At 36.8% G+C, this 20,714-nt stretch overlaps 1 protein-coding gene across 1 annotated transcript in view; it reads left to right on the forward strand.

Annotated features, from left to right (window-relative positions):
• Nucleotides 1-20,714, forward strand: part of LTBP1 (latent transforming growth factor beta binding protein 1) — a 481,244-nt gene that overhangs the window by 229,001 nt on the left and 231,529 nt on the right.

Raw genomic sequence — 20,714 nt, forward strand, 5'->3', positions numbered from 1 at the left:
CTACAGGCCACAATAAGGAATACATCTAGACACATTCCAAGACTTTTTGGCATACCTACTATGCCTATTTTTTGATATTTAGCAAAACACATTCTAAAATCTTGGTGTTATCTTTAATATTTTATATCAGCTTTAGGCAGCACACAAAAAAGACTCCTCATTTTCTCCCCCAGGATTGGAAGAAATAATAAATTTGTATACATTTTGGAAGGCTGTCTTGGAACTAACATCATGGGTGATGTGAAAATGTTTTTGAGGGTAGCCACACAGTCATCTTCAGGCTTTGCAGTCCAGGAAAATAAAATAACTACCAAATGGAGAAGGATAAAGTTAACGGGGAAGTTTGCTGTAGATTTCATTCCCCAAAGTTGTATGAGAAATAAAACAAATTAAAAGAGCCAGAGCTACCACTGCTGCCAAGTTAATGCAATGCTGTCATTGATACAGTTATTAAGACTTGGTTTTCTCTTTAGTTGAAAGGTTTGGACCTCAGGAAGAGTTCACTGCTTGACTTCATTATCTTGACTGAATTCATACAGTAATTACTGAAATGACTGGCATAGGCTCTAATATGGGCTCTTAAAGTTCATGAGGAAAAAAACCTTTATGCTGCAAATAAGACATTTCTTTACCAAACTTCAAAATGTCCATCAGATTTAATAAAAATTCATGCTGGGGGGTTGTGGGTAGGTTTGGTGTTTTCCTAGTAAAGAAAGCCAGCCTAATTTTCATCAGATTTTTCCTAAAAGAGGTAAAAAAGGAAACTTAGACATGAAATGCTTTTGCAGTGAGAAAAGGCAGACCACTGTCCTTTTTTTTTTCTCTCGCAAATTAGGAAGCCAGCTAGAACATTCCTAGTTTGTCTTATTTAGCCGGATTAGAACCCGTCACATTTTGCCACTACATTGTCCCTTTCTGAAGAAGGGGTGATTTATGAGCCTTTTGGATCAACTTGTGGTATTAATCATGTTTGGGGCCAGCTGTTTTATTGGGTGTACATGGAGGGTAATTAGAAGCATGTGAGAATCTTGCAGTGCCCAGAGAACCACACAAGTCCCATGGAGGAGAAAAAAATAACACAAGGGCCAAAGCTGCGTACAATTAATAAATAAATGAATTAATGCTAGAGAACAATTTAGTTTCTGCTGTGCCGTTTTTGAAGGATAACTTAAGCTTTTGAGGCTGAAAATATCCTTTTATTGCAATATTCTCAATGTAGAAATTGTAGCCTTATTTGGCAAAATCTTTTTGATTGTCATTCATATAATGACTTTCATTTTCCTTTGTTAGACTTAATTGTATTATATTGTTTTTTCTTCCAGCTAGATGAAATATATCTTCTTTAAACCTGATAACTACTTAAGAAGTATAGGGTTTTTCAGCAACTTAAAAACTTTAAAGGAGATTGCAGAAATGGCCCTTTAAGTACATGGAACCCGTGACTGTATTTGATTTGCCTAATAAACTGTCCTAGAGAACATGGTTGGGCTTCAAGAGTTTATTCTGTATCTTAGCTGGTTATTTGAAACTTGAGCTGCTCCAGTGGTGACTGAGTTTGAAGTACTTGGTTATATAGCAATGGCAGCTGCTAAATCCAGGCAAGGAAGATGCTGTTCTTTCCCTCATGACATGGGGCAGTAGGAGAAACTAAACTAGACAGCAAACCTAACAATTAATGGTGGCTGGTGACTGGTTTCTTTTATCTTCATCTGCAAATAACGTGACCCTTGGAAAAAATCCCAACTTCCTTCTTTGTGAAATGGAGGGGTTGGGTTAGATGGACTTAGTTTCCTTCCAGCTCTAATGTCTCTCATCCTAATGGATGTTGAAGTGAGCTCAATGGATCATCGAATTAAGAACAACAGATCAGAGAATTAAAATGATCTAAAGTCTATCACTCCCTCTTTCTTTCCTTGTCAGCGGTATATCCCAGTTGTATGTGGGAAGGGTTCAACTGCTGGGGCTTCAGGTGTTTGCCTTTAATTAGTTTCTTTCTCTGTGGAAAAAATGACAAAAAATAGATTTTCTACTTTTATTCTTTTTTTTTTTTTTATCATTGTGACTGCAAGGCTTCCTGGATTTATAGAAGGATTTGGTATAATATATGTTGAAGGATTCTATGAGTAGAACTGTTCCCTAGGGCACAGTTCACAGGGCTTGAACATGAGGATTATCTAGATCTGGTTCTGTGAGCTTGATAGTCTATCAAGGAACTAGCCTGAGAGAGGAAAAGTGGCTTTGCAAACTATTGTGAAAATTTAATCTTGGGCTCGTAGTCAGTTTACAACCTAGGAAGAATGGCTGAGGCTGCTTTTCCCCAATTTTAAACCCTTACTCAGGAACTATTTTGCTTTTTCTATGACTTTACTCATCCTTGACCATCAATGCTCTTTTTACATTCTCAGTGACTCAGTGAACTATTAAATTTCTACTTGTAACCAACTCTCCCATTCCCTCCCTCCTGAACCTTCTAAGTATTGTCATTGAGATCTATGGTCAGGATCTTTTCATCTTCTCTCAGTGTATCACTTTTATTCAGACTCTATGGCATTTTGGTTCAATTGAGTGAATGTAATGTGTGTTAGGTACTGATGATACAAATTTTGGCTCTCTTCTCAGAGAATTTTGATTCCTTCCTGTCACCATCACATTCTAGAGCAAGCCACTTCATTCATTCAAGAAGCATTTATTAAACACCTTTTATGCTCCAAATACTGTCCTAGGTTCTGGAGATATAAAAGCAAAAATGAAACAATCCCTGAAATTATCATTTGAACAATGCTCTTTTCTTTAGCCCTGAAAAACCTTACATCCTTAGTTTTTTGCCATTTTCTCATTGTTGATCTCTAAAGCTCAGTACTCCCCCACAATCCCTTGCTGTTAGGTGATCCCCACAATCTCTGTTCTTCTACCCAAATATAAAGTGCCGCTGGAGAAAGTCATGAAACTTTATTTAATAGGTCCACTAAAAAGTCACATTGCCTTCAACTGGAATTTTAGTGTTGCAAGGAAATCCTCTTATTTATTCATCTTTGTTTGACACACTGTTGTCATGGTTTAGATGCTGTCCTAAACCTGATTCTGATCAATAACAATGAACTAGATGGGGCAGCTAGGTGGCGCAGTGGATAGAGCACCAGCCCTGGAGTCAGGAGTACCTGAATTCAAATCTGGCCTCAGACACTTAACACTTACTAGCTGTGTGACCCTGGGCAAGTCACTTAACCCCAATTTCCTCACTAAAAAAAATATATTAAAATTAAAAAACAATAACAATGAACTAGGAAAATAAAGTGAAAGTTATTTGAATTGTAGGAGGAAGTGATCGGTTAGAGGAAAATAGGATAGGGAAAGTCAGATGGTTTTGGGATATGCTGAATGAGAGATGAGAGCTCATGACCTAGAAACCAATTATTTGCTGAAGGAGTAGAGGCTGGGCATAAAAGTAAGGGCTAGAGGAGAAAGGAGTTTTCTAATTACCAATGTGAAGAGAATCTAAGGATGGATCTTTTAAATATAAATATATTCACAGAGAAAGCACCACAGTACAGTAGGAATATTAAAACTATATCCTGGAAAGTTCTTCCTGAATTGTAGGACACAAGAAAAAAATCCAGAACCAATATTATTAGAACACCAAAATTTCAAGAACAAGCTGTAAGGAATTTATTGAATTAACACAAGTTAGTATGTGTCTATATGTATATAGTGTAAGATTACCAGAGGGAGTGTGAAAAGACTGAATGCCTCAGATGAGCATTTTAGCTAGCATCAGACCTGAAATAGGCTTTATGACAATCTGAGGTTAATAAAACTTCTAAACTAGCAGTTCTCTGTGACTACTTCAAGATGGTGGCACTGATCGCTCTTTTAAAAATAAAATGACTGACAAGCAATACAATAAGTTAATCTTTGTTATCATTTATAATTAAATAAATCATAATAATGATAATTAAATAAATTATAATAAATAAATGAACTTCTTAAACTATTGAAACCATTTTTATTTCCCTCCCTTTAAGTCTCCATCAGGATTCACTGTCCACTCATTACCATTCATTTCCCCTCCTACATGGTGGTCCTCTCATCTTAGTGTATTCTATATTCTTCTGGCTCTCCTTTTTTCACTCTATTATTTCACTGAGGTTTTTCCATATTTATTTTTATTCTTCACACTTGCCAACATTAATTTCACCATAGTGTTATGTTACATTGATGAATCACAGTTTGTTTAACCATTCACCTATTGTTGGACATTTCGATATAGAATCGTAGATTTAGAATGAGTACAGAAAACAGAAGCCGTCTAGTCCAGCTCCCTCATTTTACAGGCCAGGGTGGTTTGGTTCTTGGCCTGAATAACATATTTTTATATTATTGAAGGGGGTCAGATTAAGGTAAAGTAATGGAGCTTCCATAACCCACTGACCTTGTTACATAGAATGATAGGATTTAGAACTGGAGAAAAACTTGGAGGTGATATAGCTTCCAAACAGTCATCTTTTGGTTTCCAGATAGTGAGTCCCTGTTCCTCCCACTTCCTTCTCTGCTCCAGTAATTTACATATTCCCTGGAAGCTTCTGGCTTCTTGGAATTCTTAATAAAGACTCCAAATCTCATGTCAACGACATCATACCTTTTGCTAACACTGTGGTGCTTCTATTGCTCCTTGCATTGAGAAGACTTGAATTTACAAAGAAGGGAAAAACACTGGCTCTCAAAGGAAGACAGACTGGGAGTTTTAATTTTCCTCCCTAACCACCCTCAGCTGTTATTTTCCCCCTTCTTCATAGCACAGTCAGGCAGGAAGTTCATTTCATTGGAGACCATAGGCCAAAGTGAAATGGAAAGACTTCATTTGTATTTCTTGTTCTCCCAACAAGACCAGATCCCGTGAAATGGGAATGTGAGGGATTTAAGACTTGTTTAATCATGAACTTGTACACACTTGTGATTAAGAGAACATTTCATTGCACCAATGGAGTGCCAAGGGTAGTAGTAGCAGCTTCCCTTTGCTTGGCACTCTCATGTCCTGCATGGGTCCTAGGTGTTCCTTATAAAGTGTCACTGCCTGCTAGCACTCAAGGGCTTTATATTATGAATAATGAAGAAAATGGGTCTCTCTAGACTTCATTTAAATTAATGATAATAGTCCCTGAGAACCTGGAGTGCTTGAAACAAAGTGAAAATCCAGCCTGTCCAGCAGCCACAGCAATCAGCAATTAAGTTAAGCCAAAGCTGACAAAAAGCAGTTGCCCCCACCAGCACAATGCTGGGTTGACACCACAAAAATGACCTTTCTCTTTAGCTTTATTTGCAGTCTGCATTCCTGCAGAATTTCCTTTAAAGGTATCTACCCTCACCCCATTGCCAGATGCTCAGAGCCCTTTATTCTTCCCTTTCCTTCTCCTTTTTCTTCTCTTTCTTGCTCTTTCTATGAATGAAGAAGAAAGCATTTAAAAGTAGTGAGGACTCTTTTGAATAATAAGCACAGAGCATCTTTTCAGTGAGGAAAACATGTAAATTTCTTCTTGATGTATGTAAAATTTCTTCTAAGAAAGAAACTTGACTATTCTGGATTGAAGTTCTAAGGAGACTTTAGAGGAAAAAATCTTTTTCTTCCCCAAGATCCTAATTCCCTATTTCTGTCAGCTTACATGTTTAAATTTCTGTACAGTTTACATGTACAGCTCCATATACTTCCCCCCTCCCCCACTAGTGTTCTTCTGTATTTCTGTCAGTGGTATTATCGTCCCCACAGTGACCCATGCATATAACCTTCAAGTCATCTATCTCTTCCTTGTTCCCCACATCCATTCTATTATCAAATATAGACCACATTAATCTATCCAGCTGCTAGTGTACTCTCTCCCAAAGTCACCTCATATTAATTTTGTATACAATGTTTATATATCTATATACTTACATGTTGTCTCCTCTGGTAGAATATATACTCTTTGAGTGAAGATGTCTTACTTCTGTCTTTGCAGCTTCATCCCTTAGTCGATTAGGTACTGGAATAAGGGATTGCTTGTTGATTAATGTTGGTGTTAGATGAGCATACAAATGTTTGATATTTAATTCATACTAAGAAGCTTAAAGGAATGACCATCTTGGTCATAAGGTTGAGGACAATAGGTCTCTCATGAAAGTATTTTGGTTATTTTAAACAATGTTCCTGGGTTAAAGTTCCCCAAAACTGAATGACTGTTCCCATTTGCCACTATTTAGATATTAGATCATTGTCTTCAACCTGCAGGACCATGGACCTGTATAATTTTCCTGTTTTTATGATGACCCTTAATTCTTTAGGGTCTATTTCTGTTCTCTTTTTCTTTTCTTTGTAAGGTGAGATTACATCTTAAAAATATACAATAGTATCAATTTTATTTGACTTTTGATAGATTTTTTAGCTGAAATAAGCATATAAAACCACTTTAAGCCAGGCACCAACTTCTATACTGCCTTTGTGTTTCCCACAATGCTGAACACTGTTTCTACAAGTTATAGACTGAAATCTGGGTTCATATGAGTAGTCTAGTTATCATCTGAAAACAACAAGTATTTGTAATTTGAATCTTTCAATTTAAATTGCTTTTCATGGTTTTAATTTTCTATATCTCTAGTTAGATTATAAATTACTTGATTACAGGAACCTCATAGTAAAATCATGGGACCACAATCTAGAGCTGAAAGGGATATAAGGGGCCTTCTATCCAACGTTCTTGTTTTACAGGTGAAGAAACAGAGGCTCATGGAGGCTAAATGATTTGCTTAGTGTGTAGTAGTAAGCATGTAGTATTGTCAGAGGTGGGATTTGAACCAAGTCCTTGACTCTAGAATCTGTGTTTCAAATACTTGAACCTATTGAGAAATCAGTAAATATTGAATATTGGTTTGACTCAGCTAAATTGGTACTAAACGAAGAGAATTCATAACTACCAGGTAGCCTTTTTGATTGATATCAACTTCAGATGTCACTTGAGTTAATTTTTAGTGGTTTTAGAATATTAGTATTTTGCCAAAAGTAAATGATGAATTACATTTAAAGACTAAACGATTCCCTTCTCTTTTATGCCTGTCCAGAACAGTGTGGGGCAGTGTATTGGTCTTTTTCTAACTTTCCAGTGAAGTTTCATTTTGGGGTCTTATTGCTCCTTTCCCTAATGAAATTTGACTTCCTTCTATCCAGGACTCTGCTGGGAGCTGGTTTAAACCAGCTTCCAAGAGCTTATTGCTAAATTTTCAGGATACCACTTTATAGTTACTTAAATGAGGAATTCTTAATGGTCATCTTTGTGATGTAATCATTAATTGAAATATTCTACCCATCTCTCATTTTCTCTTTTCCATGCATCTGTATTTTAAATCTTTTCCTTAAATTCATATTTATGTATTCCTAATCTATATTAAACTAATGACATTTATACACTCTACAGTTGTTATTCTGACCGACCTTGGACTGCTTTAGCTGTTGATCTTCTTTCTAGCAGCTGAAAGGTCTGAGCATAAATCACTCATAGAGATTATGAATAAGCCATCAGTTTATTAATATATCTTGTCTTTCCCCTTTGGCTATTTTAGAAGCTTTATAATAAAAGGAAAGGGTTAGTGGCAAATTTTCATTAAATCCATTGGTTTTTTGAAGAAAGAGCAACATAAATCAGGGCCCAAATTGAACTTGTAGAGTTATCTCAGAGGGACCAATTGAGATCACTTTGGTAGATAGGGCCCAGATCCAGGTGAAATGGGCCTAGATATAATGCCATATAATGGCCTGTAATCCTATTCAATTCAAGAACATGGTAGAAGAGATGAATGGAGAGTGCCTCTTTTAGCCACCAAGAGGCTTAAATGACACTGAGTAATGGAAAGAAGCCAGTGAGTTCAGATGCTAGAAAGGGCGCAAACACTGGAAAAATAATTGATATGGATGTATAAATAGATTTGTCAAGGCAGCTTTAGTTTTATGACTGAAGAATTTAGCAAAACTGTTTGAAATTATATATTATGATTATAATGAGAAAATATGCAAAACAAAATGGGAAATTGTTTGACAACTATGTTGTCTATACCTTCGCTTTCAAGATTTTATTTGGAGACTTGTAAGTAACATGATGTTTTTCAGACTGACCCTCCTAAACAATCTCTAGAGGATAAGAGCATAATTTGTATGACTGCATTGAAAAGAAAATGCTAAATTGGTTCTGTGTGTGTGTGTGTTTGTGTAAATGCACATGTGTTGGAGGATGGGGTGATATAGGGGCTGTGATGCTTAATTCTCCTAACTAATATAAATCTGGCAATGGCTTCTCCTTGCGGGTCTGTGATACTCATCCTCTTAACTGAAGGTTGGAGACTTTTTCTTACTACTGATATTTTGAATATTATAATTAGTGTTTCATTAGAAAATTGAAAAGAATAAACAACAGAATTTCAGAGCTGGAAGAGAATGTAGAGATCATCTAAGTCCAACCCCCCCCTCCTTTTTTTTTTTTTTACAGAAGATAAAACTGAGGCATAGAAAAGGGCAGTGACTTGCTTTATATCACATAAAAAGTTCCATTGAATCATAGATTTTGAGCTGGAAGGGACCTTAGAGATCATCTAATTCCTAGCTTCTTAAACTGTGGGTCATTACTGCTTACTGGCAACAATAAAAGTTTGTGTGTACCTGTTTTACATACTTATATATCTGGAGGCAAGTAAAAATTTCTCGAGTGAAAAGGGGTTGTGAGTGGAACAAGTTTAAGAAGTCCTCATCTAGTTCAGCTCCCTCAGTTTGTCTTTTAAAATTGGGAAACAGAGGTGGCAAAGTGACTATTGAAATTGCTTTGCATCACGTGTATGTACATATTCTATAACCACCTACTCCCAAATGTTTAATCAAATGTTAGACTCCTTGAGGGGCTGGGACTCTCATTTTTTGTCCTTGTATTACCAGCTCCTAGCATAGCCTTGCTCACAGTAAGTGCTTGACATATGCATATTTAGTTGAATTAATGCAAACTATGCTGAAATGCATAGGGATACCTGCATGTCAGTTTTTTTTTTTTTTTTTAGTGAGGCAATTGGGGTTAAGTGACTTGCCCAGGGTCACACAGCTAATAAGTGTTAAGTGTCTGAGGCTGGATTTGAACTCAGGTACTCCTGACTCCAAGGCCGGTGCTCTATCCACTGCGCCATCTAGCTGCCCCTTCAGTTTGTTTTTTAATGGAACTACTGAAAATGTTATGTACAATGTAAATAATATATCCAAAAGCTTTAAAGTCCTTTGGGTATGGGTATTGATAAGTGCTTCTTCACAAGTGGAAGGACATCTGTGATGATCCTAGACTATTCAGTCAGTTGCTCATACTGATGTTAGGAATAATAATTGTAGGAGGTGACAATCCTTTAATAGTTTAATGAAAGTCAATGACTTTACCTACATTAAATGTACCCATTAACTTTCCAGGCCACTACAATAACTTTTATAGTGAAAAGCAATCTAAAACCTGAGTAGAATCTATCAGCTGGAAAATGGCCTAACAAATTATGATGTTTAAATGTAATAGAAGTGGAGCTAGGTAGCTCAATGGATAGTCTTGGACCTGAAGTCAGGAAGACTGGCCTCAGACACTTACTGGCTTTGTGATCCTGGGCAAGTCACTTCACCCTGGTTGCCTCAGTTACTCATCTGTAAAATGAGCTGGAGAAGGAAATGGCAAACCACTTCAGTATCTTTGGCAAGAAAATATCAAATGGGGTCACAAAGAGATGAACATGACTGAAAATAACTCAATAAAAACAAATGTAATAGAATTTTATTACAATATAAGAAATGATAAAAGGCATAGTTTCAGAGAAACCTAGAAAGACTTATATGAACTGATGCAGTGAAGTGAGCAGAGCCATGAGAACAATTTATTCAGTAAGAGTGTTGCACAGACAAATAACTTTTAAAGACTTAAGAACTCTGATGAATGCAGTGACCAGTGATAATTCTAGGGGACCAGTGAAGTGTGCCATCCACCTCCTGAAAGAGAAGTGATGGACTCAATTTGCAAAATGAGATATATATTTTTGGACAAAGGCAATGTAGGATTTTGCTTTGTTTGACTATACATATTTGTTATAAGGGTTTTTTTTTTCTTTTTTCAGTTTGCTAGAGGGGAGAGGGAGAAAACTAATGCTCGTTAATTGAAAAAGAAAAAGCCAACACAAAACAAAAAGAAGTAAATATAGAGTGTTGTAAAGAGAACTGGATTTGGAGTAAGAGGCCTGGGCCCCAGCTCTGCTATTCACTACTTGTGTGGACTCGGGCAAATCATGTTGTTAGTTTGAATGATCTCTAAATTCCCTTCAGTCTTGAAATCCAATGAAGCCATAAAGAAATATATTCTAATTTCACTGATATAATGGTAACAACTTTAAATTCTTCTACTTTGGGGAAAAATGACTTGGTAGATTTTCCAAATTTTAAGGAAAGATACAGATGCACAACTCTAGATTTTTAATTACGCTAGATTATGATACTCAAAAGGAAAAAAAAAACCTTCATGTGATTTCCATTTAATTCAGGGAAGCTTCTATAGTTGATGAAAATACTTCAATTTTTTATCAGAGAGAAATCATCTGCTGTGCATTCATTCTGAGTAATATCCTTATATAGTTGCCTGAACTTTGGTGGCTGACAGGCCATAAAAGGAATGGAGAAAGAGAAACAGAAGGAATACAGGGAGAAACTTTCCGAAATTCTACTTAATATCCCAGAGTAGTTTCTCTGATGATATTTGGTTTATTTAGGAAGGTTGCCAAGAGGATTTAGCAATATTTCTACTCCTGATTAATGATAATAGTTTCAATTTACATTTCATCCATGTCTCTGATTCATATCAAGTTCTGAAACTGGCCCCCCAATTGTTTTATTACAGTATAGCACATTTACTAGGATGTTTCAAAAGTCAATTTAGACTAACTCTGTGCTGTGTCCCAAGAGAGTTAATTAGAAACATATTCTTGGGCCAGTTCTGGGGATTACAGGAGAATTATCCTCAGGAAGTCAATTTTGATACACATTGTCTCGAGTTGATGGAATGCTCCAGATTCAGTGAATGTATATATATGGAGCCCTGAGGAAGGAACTGACTTTTTTATGGCTTAAACTTTATATATCAGGTTAATTTAAACTAAATGAGTAAGACATTATAGATTTTCTCATGAAATTCCATAATTAATCACTTGACTTTGAGTGACCTCAGAAAGTCATAGAATATTGCTCGATGGCTGTATTATACCTATTTCTTCATCTCCATTTCCAGTAAACTTTACTGATTCCAATGGAATTAGTATGGTTTAATAGTTGTCTAGTAGTTATGAAGGAACTAATGTTAATCTCACAGGTTTTCTGTGTGCATATTACAGTTTGGAAGATTTGATTCCACTGGATGGTGCCATGAGGGCCATTTCTATGACTGCACCCCCATCACTGGTGCTCTTAAATTCACCAAGTATCCTCTTGACAAACAACTATTTAAAGAGAACAGACCAGGATCATAATCCCAATGGCAGGAAATTTAACTTTAATTTGAATCCATTGGACAGGGAACAGTCTTGGTATTTTACTTTCTTGACTGAGAAGAAGCTCTCTGGGAGTAGGAGGATAATAATTAGAAAGGAGAATTGACCTTTGTCCTCTGGGTATGTCTGCCTTGTATACATCAGGTGTTGTCATGAGAGACAGTTGCCCAGTGGGAGATTATAAATGGATTGAAATTATGGTGGGAAGCATGGTGCCTTGAAGAGAACAGTAGATTTGGAGTAAGGAGACTGTGTTTCTAGTCCTTGTTCTGCTACAAATTAACTTGAAACCTGAGACAAGTTATGATACTTTTCTGGTCCTTGGGTTTTGACTTATACAATGATTGGGTGCTCACTGAGATCCCTTTCAGTTCTAGATTTCTTTCACTCCATGATATTAATACATGCTAATGGTCCTCAGGTAAATGAAAGGAGGTTGTGGATAGAAATGCATGCTTTTGTGATGGTTGGCATTAGTCACCATATTTCTCTTTCTTTTATGTCATTGTTCTCTTGATAGTACTAACCATTTTCCCTACCTTTCCTCTATTTGCTCATTACTTTCACATATACACACTACCTATACTATAAATGCTATAAACATTTTAGAACATGTAGGTTCTTTTCCTTTATCCCTAAACAGCTTTGGAAATAGATCTTCCCTCAAGAGACAAATGTTGGAAGGAAAGTATTTGTTTTCACACACACACACACACACACACACACACTTACACACATACACACACACACACTCCCTACACTCATAAAAATGACATTCTTAGCATTCCTGGCCAGGTAGCTGGTCTCTTCTGTGTTTTTTTTGACCTTCTTTTATCCTTTCTGGCCTCATAGGAAAGCAGTATTGTTTCCTTCCTGCTTTTGAGGGTAGGAGCATCTCTCCTTGCTAAAGATAATTCTAGAATCTCTTCTTTATCTTACCCACAGGTAGTCCATTCATTCGGCTCAGTCAAAACTTAGAACTAAGGTTACAGCCTTAGTTCACCTTTTTATCATTCCTGGCTGGCTCTATGTCTTGTCTGTGTTCCTTTTGACTTCCTTTTATCCTTTCTTTCCTCATAAGAAAGCAGAAATAAGAAACAGTTATGGAGAGATATAGCCAGTCTCTAATATTCACAATTATGTGTGAAACTCCTGATTTTATTTTTAACATGACCTTAATTTTTCAGTGTATTTCTCCTTCCACCTTAGAGAACCATTATCCTTCATAACAAAAATAAAAACAAAGAGAATAAAAAGCAATTCAGCATAACTAATCTACACTTCAGTTAATTTTAATGATATATGCACTATTCCTTATGCAAGGTCCTTCAGAAAAAGGAGGGAGGGGGCAGCTAGGTGGTACAGTGGATAAAGTACCGGCCCTGGATTCAGGAGTACCTGATTTCAAATCCCGCCTCAGACAGTTGACACTTACTAGCTGTGTGACCCTGGGCAAGTCATATAACCCCCATTGCCCTGCAAAACCAAAAAACGAACAAAAAAGAAAAAAGAAAAAGGAGGGGAATGCATTCTCATGTATTTTGTTTGGAGTCAAACTTGATTATTATAATTACAAAGTATTCAATTTCATTTTTTGCTGTTCTTTTCATTTCTATTATAATAGTCATTGTGTGTGTTCTTTCCTTGATTCTGCATACTTCATTTTCTGTCAGTTCATATGTCTTTCTTTGTCTGCCTGTATTATTTATATTCATTATTTGTTATTGTGGAATGATAATTTCTCTCATTCATATACCATAGTCCATCTCACCATTTTCCTGATTGATGGACATTTACTTTTTCTGTTTCATTCTGACTACAAGAAAGTGTTTTATAAATATTTTGGAGTATGTAGTTCTTTCATTTCTATCCTTTTAATTTACCTCCTTGCATCATATGTCTAATAGTGCTATCTCTGATTCAAACTGCATGAACTTTTTAGTCACCCTTTTAGTATTATTCCAAATTATTTTCCAAAATGGTGGAATCCATTCACAGCTCCACCAGGGGTGCACTAATATGCCTGCCTTTTTACAGTCCTTCCACCATTGATTGATTCCACAATTTTGGTATCTTTGCCCAATTTTCTTGCTGTGAGATAGAACCTTAAAGTTGTTTTGATTTGCATTTCTCAACATTAATGATTCTGAGCACTCTTTCATATGGTTGTTAATAGTTTACAGTTCCTCTTTTGAGAACTGTTCATTCATCACTTAGCATGAACCCATTTCAGAGTCATAACCAAGTTTTCCTCCCATCTCTTTAACTGTTTTAGTTTTCTTTTATTCGAATAGCAGTCCTGGTTCTCACCTGTCTCATGAAAAATAGCTTAACAGAATGTTATGAAAAATTAAATTTAAATTAAGTGGTTATTGTCCTAGCCATCCCAGAATGATCTACCCTTTGATACAGATTGCCTTCTTTCAAAGAGTCCTTATGTACTTTTTGGCTTCAAAGTTACTATTCTATAAGGAAGATTTAAGGGAGACTTTGGTCTTTTGTGCTTACTCTATAATCAGACCCCCTGGCAAGATGTAGCTATTGTAGAAAATTGGGCTAGAATGTAGTTTTGAACAGGAATGAAATGAAATAAGGCTGGAAAAGTAGATTGGAGTCAAGTTTTAGAGACCCTTAAATGAAAGTTAAGGAGCTTAGATTTTCCACTAAACTCAATAGGGAGCTAGTGGAGGATTTTACTAAAGGGAAGGACATAGTCAAGTATCTCACTTAGGAAAATATATTTGGCAACAGTGTGGAAGATGAATTAAAAAGGAGAAAAGCTAAAGGCAGGAAGAACTGTTATCTGAGTTAGAGTAACATACTTGGGCATAAACAAAGGTCCTGGCAATGTAAGTAGAGAGGGATTGAAGCCATTATTTCATTAGTTTAGGGAACTCCTGGGTGAAATAACTCTATAAATGCAGGAAAGTATCTTTTCTGAAATTTAGAGGCGTAGATACTTGCCTAGAGCAGGGCTTCTTAAACTTTTTCCACTTGTGATCCCTTTTTATGTGAGAAATGTTTATGCTACCTCAGGCATATAGGTATATAAAATAGGTATACGTAACCTTTTACTGGTGCCAAATTTTTCATGATCCCCACATTCAGTTATGAGACTGCATATGAGGTCATGACCACAGTTTAAGAAGCTTTGGCCTAGAGTACCAAGAAATTAATTTATTTCCCCAGGGTCACATAGCCAGTGTGTGTCAGAGGCATGACTTGAACCCAGAACTCAGATCCTCCTGGCTTTGAGATGGGCTCTCTTCCCTTTGCACCAGTGGTTCTCAAAGTTTTGGAGCTCAGGACCCCTTTATATTATTAAAATTTATTGAGGCCCCCTTACAGAATTTTTGTTTATAAGGATAACTATTGATATTTACTATATTAGAAATTAAAACATCTTAATATTATTATGAAAATAGTTTTGACCTCATAAATCCCCTGACCACAAAAGCCCCCTCACCACCCTTTGAGAACCAAAGCTATACAACACAGACTCTTTGGAGATATAAACATAACAATTCCCATTTATATATAGTCTGGGCAGCTAAGTGGTGCAGTGGGTAGAGTACTAGGCCTGGAGTCAGGAAGACTCAGCTCCCTAAATTCAAATCCATTCTCAAACACTTACTAGTTGTGTAACCCTGGATAAATCACTTGACCTTGTTTGCCTCAGTTTTGTCATCTGTAAAAATGAGATAAGAAAATGGCAAACCATTCTAATATCTTTGCCAAGAAAACCCCAAATGGGTTCATGAAGAGCCACACACAACTGAAAAACAACTGAACAATTTATATAGTGCTTTATGGTTTATAAAGCACATTCTTCATAATAGCTTTGCAAAGTAGGTAATAAAGGCATAACAATAAGAACTACTGCTGGTCCTAAGGGACATGAGGGCCTCACACTCTTCCTCTTCACTAAGGACCCCTTGTCAGCTCTGCGCCCACACTTATAGATAGACATGGTTTAGTCTTGGGGTACCTTGCCCTTTAAAGAGATAGATCAGGATTTCTTTCTCATTCTCATTGTTTTTTTTTTTTTTACATTCTTCATACTGGAGCTGTGATGCAGGGTTGGGGTAGAGAGGCAGGAACCACTTAAAACTTAGGCTTAGCTCACATCTTGGGTCTCCTCAAAGGGGTAAGTAGAAAGGGACTTGATGCAAAATTTAGATCAGGTAGAGGACAGCTATTTATTTCTTAATGCACAAAAGAAATACTTAATGCAGGAAAAACCCACAAGGCTCTATTGACAACAATTTCAGTAAGCAGGAATGACATCATTATTGTTGAACTCTCCTAAACATGAAGCATTTCTGGAACTGCTAAAGAGGTATTTTGCATTTCACCTCAACTCTGCTATAGCTAAACAATTACTTTCAAGACTATGTTTTCTGGAAGGTCCAGCCAAAGGTTGGCTTACCTTCCTTTTTGTGGTCATCTTCTCCAAGGGGTCCTTGAGTAGTTTCTAGGATCTTCTCCTGAAATATAGCTGACATCAGCTCACGACCTAGGATCTCCAAGCTTCTCAGACTCACAAGGTTGCTTCTAAAACTCATATTATCAATCTTAGAATTTCAATCCTCCATACTCAGGAAATAAACAAATCAGAAGAAGCAGCCTCAAACCCAGGCTCAGAATTACCTAGGCAGAACAAACACTTTAGCTGCCATGTACTTGCAGCTGCTATGTAGCTAGGGTGGTAAGAAAGGCACCAGTCCCCTTTGCTACCTCTCCAGGTAAGCTTAGGAAGGGAGAGCTATTTGCCACACAGGAAAATGGGAGGGCAAAGTCACTCCCTTTTTTTAGGGTCTGCTGAGTCAGCAGCTCTACATGTTCAGTGGCCAATAAGGGCATTGTTTCATTATTTCAAAGCACCAAACCCCTTCAGTGTTGAGCCACATGTATTCTCAAATGTTACCAGAAGACCTCCAACATGTGCTCCTTGGGTTGACTCCTATTGGCCCATCCACATCATCCACATGTATGTTCCAGAAGATGTAACTGCTACTATATAAATATTTTTATCCCCATTTTGCAGATGAGGGATGTGAGGAACTGAGAGGATAATGGACTAATCTTTGGTCACAGGACTAGTAAGTGCCTTAGGTGAAATTTGTAGTTCCATTATATTATCATACACAGCAGCTGGATAGGTTGGGGGACATGGAAAAGAAAGAGGCAAGGATGATTATGAGGTTATGCCTGTGGATAGTCAATACATAGTACAATAATAATATCAACAATAATAATCTCACATTTACATATCACTCTTGGGTTTGAAAATCTCTTATCCTCACAACTCCATGGCATAGGAAAGAAAACTGAGGCCCAGAAGGATCTAATCTAATGTCATACAGTTAATCCAAGATGAAATTCAAGCCTGGGTCTTCCTGACTCAAAGTCCAGTATGCTTTCCATTATATCAGTCCGCCTGTCAACACTCTTTTAGGATATCACAGGTTTTTAAAGTATATCACATTTTGCTATTTTTTATTGTAACAATGCATTTGTTATTCACAAGTTCTAAAAACCTCTCAAAAGATGTCACTGCAGAGAGTCCACATGTATTCTAGATGGAGAAATAAAGGGAGAATTTTAACTTTAAAAAATTCTTACCCCAGCAAGTCCCAACAGAAATGCAGAAGGCCTTTGATGGAACATTATTGTTCTAATTAGAGACAAGTTGGAAAGTTTAAGTAGCTGCTCAAATCAAAATCATGTGTTTCTCCATTCCATGAAATGACAGATGTAGGTTTTCCTGCAGACAAGAATCTTTTTTTTCCCCTTTCCTCAGCCACAATAACTCGAAATGGTCTGTCTGCTGGCATTGAAAGTGACTTGGTTAAGGTGGCCTGTAAGCTGGAGGAAGCTCCCAAACATTTTCAGAGCTTGCTTTGGGGTCTATGGCTAAGAAAGCATGATAAACAATAAGCTGAATGTTGGTCTTTTTAGAGAAATACATTTCCAAAATGTCCACCTCAGTCGTATTTGTGTACACTTTTAGCATCTCACTATTATTCTGAATTCCAACCTACACGGTTAAATGTGATAATGAATTGTACTCCAGCCGCCAAACTGATCACATGATTGTTCCGAGTTAATTTTCTACCCCAAGACTGAATTACGGAACTCAGCTGAATGTCTGGACATCTTAAACCCCCCTACTTATTGTTCTTTCAACAGTGGAGGCCCAGATTCTTTTTCTAACATTGACCTCTTATAGAAGTACCATGATCTGCTTTGAATGGTTGTCTCAAAATTGCCCTTTTTGAAATAACAGGCCTGAGGCTCACATACCACTTGATTGTTTTCAGTAGCTCCCAGGTGACAGTATAGAAAGCAGTATAGGGAAACAGGAGAAGTCCCGCAAAATGTCACAATGACCACATTACTCTGCTTCCCAGCCAGTTATGTGTTCCTGGTACACTTTCTTTGCCAGGTTATCTTGCTGAGGGTTCTGAAAAGTATTTGCTGTCATGATCCTTATAATTAGCCCACCACAAGGGGCTGGGATTTGCTCTAAAAGATCTGTTATTATTTTTCTGTTTTATTTTCCAGGAAAAAAGTTTTTTATACCAGCTTTGCTGTGTTTTTAGAGTGGCATGGATCTTTGCAATGGAAGACTATTCATGGTTAAATATTTCAAGTCTGTGGGTTGATATTGATATTAATTTTGTTTTCTTTGATTTCAAAAGGATCTTCTTCTTGAAGAGAGGGACCAGCCACAAAAAAATGCTCACTATGTAGTTATAAGGAGATTTTAAATCTAGACAAAATATCATAATTTTGAATTGTTGGAATAGGAAGGTAGCTATTTTATTTCATTTCTTATTCATAAATATTTATAAATAGTGACTTATACTGGTTAAAATAATTCAAGCAGAAATATTTTGCTTTATGACCAGACAGGCTTAGGGTTAACTGGAATTATCTTCAGGTTATTTTATGGTCTCACATATACTGATAGAGTGCTCTGAACCAGTTGTATAGCAGATTATACAGAGGTAAAGAGAAGCTCATCAACTGCCTGGCTAAAAGACCCATAGGAAAACCTTGGAGAAATAATAGTCCCTTCAGTTTCCCCCCTTATTGTTTTGTTGGATGATCATAAGGGATTATGTTTCTAGAAGCATGAGCACCATGCTGTCTGGTAAAATGACCAACTCTGTCTTGGAACCTTGCTGGAAACCTTGAGTCTGGGTTTATCTGACCTTGAATCTTGCCTAAGCTTATTCTGCTGTCATGACCCAGACTGACCTAATTGCCTGTAATCCTGATGACATTTCCCTTCCTGGTTCTGAAGTTTACTCAGTCCCCTCCTAATAATCTTTTTAGTTTGTGCTTGTGGAAGCTATTCCGTCTGCTGGATCATTTTAGTTATTTTTCTGTGTACCCTTTTCAATATTCCTTGTGATTATAGGCAGAATTTTATATATTGTTGAGGAAGTGCCATTTACACAAATACTGGTAATACATCAGAAATTCATCAGAGAATGAAGCTTTCACTGACAAATAGTTCAAATTTGGAAAAATTAGTTTCAGTCTTTGTGACTAAACAAATATGTATTTGAAACCAGATAAAATGACAAAATATATTTTACAAACCCTCCATAGGATGATTGTCACTTTTGACTTTATTTTTATTATCAGCCAAGTTTCCTTTTTTGCTCATCAGTGAATAACTGATGTGAACAAAAGGATTTATGAAGTTAGGCAGACCCAATTGTCTTTAAAAAAAATGTTTACTTGACATTTGGAGCTATGGCATTCCACCCTTACATGTTTTGGAAATGGTTCATCTTAGCATTTTGTTTATTGATTATAGAAGAACATTGTTCATATTAACAGTTCCTATCAGAGGATAGATTGAAAAACCCAGCATTCTAATATTGAATAACTAATTATTTCCTATTTCGGTCAGCCAGGATCCCTGTTATTGTCTCCTAATTGGTTTCTGCCTCTTTAGCTCACCTCATATCCTCTCTCCCCCTCTAACTTTTTCATAGTCTTTTCTCAAGGACTTATTTCTCAAAATTGCCCCCATGAAGTTTCTTAGGAAGTATGCAAAAATTGTCAAGCTACTGTTACTACAATTATCCCTTCCACATCACAGGGTTTAGGGGCACAGCATTCCTTGATCTGGAAAATCTTCATAAAATGTTTTGGCCCTCCCTTCATCCCAGAGAAGAGATCTGAATTATTTTCGTATTAAAAGATAAAATAAGTTAATATTATACAACACTGTACATATATGTATATATGTATGTGTACATGCACGTGTATGTGTAAACACACATGCGTGCACACACACATGTATTATGCATTTCTGATTTTCTAAACCTTTTCTCTTTTCTACTAGCTTTCACATGTCATCTGCAGCTTCTGCAGAACTCCCTCAAAATTCCCATTTAATTTCTTATGCTGATCCATGATATATCAAAATCATGATGGGGAAAATCTTGATGTAGGAGGAATAACTGTAGTTTCTTCCCTTTTTGGCACCTGATGAAGAAATGTTACAGTTCTTTTATTCACTGTAAATGGGAACTCAGGGAACTGGGAGATCATAGGGTCATAGATATAAAGTTGGAAGGAACTTTTAAGGTTAACTGGTCCAGATATGGAAACTGGGGTCCAACAGATTTTACAGATGTGGAAACTGGGGTCCAACAGTAGTTAATGGTTTGCCTAAGTTCATACAGGTACTAAGTAGGAGAGCTGGGATTTGAACTGTCCACTTACTAAAGGGGAGTGCCCCCTTTAGTTTTTTTGTTTGTAATGTCCACCTGCTAGTAGGGGAGTGCCCCCTTTAGCCTTTGTTAATGTATCACTCAATTTCTTTTTCTCTTTTCATCCCCTTTACTTTGTTACACATAAGTATCTATAATGTTATTGCTTCATGTGAGGAAACAATGTTTCTTCGTATGAAGCACGGGGGGGATTGTGAGAATCAGAGTGCTACCAACCTGCTGAGAAAGATTCTGCTGGGAAGCTCCGCCATGAAAAGAACACATGTGACTTAGAGTACGGAAGGTTGGATTGGTGTCTGGAAATTACTGCCTGTTAGTCGTGTCAATCAGTGCTACCAACCAATTAGCTTGGAGCTGTGTGTGTGTGTGGCCCTGTTTCTGGTTTCACAGAGG

This window comes from Dromiciops gliroides, chromosome 2, assembly GCF_019393635.1.
Source record: "Dromiciops gliroides isolate mDroGli1 chromosome 2, mDroGli1.pri, whole genome shotgun sequence".
NCBI lineage: Eukaryota > Metazoa > Chordata > Mammalia > Microbiotheria > Microbiotheriidae > Dromiciops > Dromiciops gliroides.